This window comes from Neomonachus schauinslandi, chromosome X, assembly GCF_002201575.2.
Source record: "Neomonachus schauinslandi chromosome X, ASM220157v2, whole genome shotgun sequence".
In the NCBI taxonomy this organism is placed as follows: Eukaryota; Metazoa; Chordata; class Mammalia; order Carnivora; family Phocidae; genus Neomonachus; species Neomonachus schauinslandi.
Window position 1 is genome coordinate 110,687,915 of NC_058419.1, and position 3,045 is coordinate 110,690,959.

Sequence of the window (3,045 nt, forward strand, 5' to 3'; positions counted from 1 at the left end):
GAAGAAGAAGAAGAAGAAGAAGAAGAAGAAGAAGAAGAAGAAGAAGAGGAAGAGGAAGAAGAAGAAGAAGAAGAAGAAGAAGAAGAGGAAGAGGAAGAAGAAGAAGAAGAAGAAGAAGAAGAAGAAGGAGGAGGAGGAGGAGGAGGAGGAGGAGGAGAAAGAAAGGCCTTATATACTGTGCTGAGAACTTTTCTCTGTGAAGCAGGAAACAATATCATGTGTGAAGAGAGGAAAATGATCATTGCTATGGGGCTTAAAGAGAGTAGTAAGAGTTAATAACAGCAATTACTGGAAATGAGAGAGGTCACGTAAAAGAGGCACCAAGGTTCTAGCGGGTATCCATACATTTGTAGTGACATCATTCTGTTATAGTTGTGTGACTTTTTCTTCCCAAGTGGTACTTGAAAACACAGATGTAGGAATGGAAAATGCAGATAACTGGAGTGTTTAAAAGGTGGTGGTTTGATGTTACCATGTTGTCAAAGGGCAATTCCAGGGGCTCTGCTTACAAGAGTTGTTGAAGTCAAAGGTCGTGGACTTAAATCAGGTAGAAGGTTCAGGGGATGTGAGAGCTCTCTGGTCTTTGAAGACCAAGTTCATTGGGAATAAGGGAGAGATAGGACTGCAAGGATGAGGACTGTGAGTCCAAATAAATAGGATTTGAAATAAATCTCTAAGGTTTTAGAGATGGAGCTGTATAAAGTGATGAATGTCTAGATTTGCTAGAATATGTGCCTGGGAATGGGTGGATAAAGTAGAGTAGAGGTAAATTCATCTCGGTTGGGGAAGTTAAGGAAACATGGCTCAATCATGGGTGTTGGGCTCATTGGGATGATGGCTGTAATTCAATTTAGATGGAGAGGAAAATTCTAATGCAATCAGCTGGCAGTGACAAGGGAGGGTAAAAGGTGATACTACTAGATGAGGTGGACTCTGAAAGAGAAATCTTGCAGGGAGTAAAAACTATATCAAAGTGTCTAGTGAGAAAGCTCCAAGAGTGAGGATATACTACTTTCGGGGCTGGTGGATGGAGTGGGGGAAGAGAGAAATCAAGAGAGCAGACAAAAGTGAGTATTTTGAATTGGATGGTGGGGAGATGTTGGTACTGTTAACCTATTTGGGAGGTCCAGAGCGGAGGTTTAGTTTTCTGGGTAGAAACTTAATTTGTGGAAAGCCCATGGGACCAAGCTCCTGTCTCTGGTTGAGGGATGAGCTCCAACATCCAGGATCCCAGGGTCGCAGGACCTGGAACGCCTCGTGCAGTGCTTCTTTCCTGGCGGACTGGCCGCAGGCAGCGCATGCGCCCTGGACAGAGCGGCAGAGGTGGGAACGGCCGGCAGAGGGCGCAGGCGCTCTGGCCGGAGCAGTCCAGGCGGGGCACCCTCCCTGCAAGGGAGTTGAGAGCCGGGGTCGGTGGGAGAGCCGGCCGGCGCGAGGCCGCGGACAGTGGGCGGGACCAGAGCGGGGGCGGGGCGAGGCGGTTCCGGAAGGAAGTGGTTCCGGGTCCCGTGGCCCGGCGGTTGTAGCCGCGGTACCTCTGCTGTGGGAGGCGGCGGCCGCGTGAGGGGCGAGGCCCAAGGGGCTGGCGGCGGCCGGGCTGGCGGCGGCGGCAGGGACTTCCCGGCGGGGTGAGCGGCCCCGGGGGGCGGGCGGGGCGAGGAGGCTCCGGCCCGCAGGGAGGGCGTGTCCGTCGCCCGGGAGGGGCGGTCTTGGGGCGGCGGGTGGGACGACGGGTGGGGCGGTGGGGAGGATGCGCAGGCTGGTCTCGGACTCCCGGGGGACCTCTCGCCTCCCACTGCCTCAGGCCACTGGCGCGGCGACCCGGGCACCTGCTGCCGTGGCTCTGATCCTTCCCCCGTCGTCCGGCAGGCTGCGGCCCCGGCGGTTCGGTGTGACTGTCATGGGGACAGGGGGGTGGTGTTCAGGGACCGTTCCCTTGTCCCTGAGGCGAACACGGACGCGTAGCCTGCGGGACCCGAGCCGAGGAGACCCTTGCTTTGTCCTCCGGAGGCTCTCCGGCCACGCAGCGGCATCTTCTTCTGGTAACGTCCAGAATGAGTCGTGAAGGATGCTCTTTATCCTGCGTTGCAAAGTAAAACTTGTGTTTTTAGAAACGTATCTTGAAAATTGGCTCATCTCCTTGTGCTTTTCTAAGATGTATTAAGAAACTGGGCCGGTCACTGTCAGGATTGTCCTGTCGGGAAGTCAGGAGGAAAAGAAATGGGAGAGAAACTTATTCTCCCAAATATTTTCCTGCCAAGGTGCTTTTTGAGCTGTCTCCTATGTGACTGCTTTTCTTTTCTGGGAACAAAGTAAAAACTACAGGTAGAAATCAGGAAGGTCTGTCTGACTTCTGGCCCAGCAACCTTTTTAGCATTTTTCTGAATGAGAACTGGGATGAATGAGACTGGAATTTGGAAAGGAAAGATTTTGGTGGGGATTCATAATGAGAGCTTTATTTTTCAATGGTATTTTAATTGTTATGATATGCTAATGTTTATTAAATGTTATTTTTTAACTGTACTTCTAAAATGGCTACTAAAACGATCTTTTGAAAGCCCCTGCTGTTGTTTCACAGCCCTCCCCCTTTAAAGGTCTTGTTAGAAATATTTTTATATAGAAACATTTGGTAACACATTTATTTACAAAATTTCTAACATATGCAAAACCATGATGAAGATACACTGTTTCACCAGTCCAAGTAACCATTATGAATATGGTTACTGGGTATACATTTCCATTCTCTTTCTGTGCAGAGATGAATGTATGGATTTTTCTAAAGTGGATTCTCTTTTGTAACCATTTTTTTCCCTGACTTCGTAGCATGCCATTGCATGGCTCTCATAATTTATTTAGTTGGTTATTCCATTTTTCACTACTTAAATACATTGTTGAAAAAATGTAAAATCTGCACACCCATCATTACTTCTTAGTGTACATTCCTAGATGATAGAATTGTTGGGTTTGTTTTTTTTTTTAATGTAAATTGCTCAGTTTCCCTCTGGAAAGAATGTGCTATTTTGCACTCCCACCAACAATCTGTGA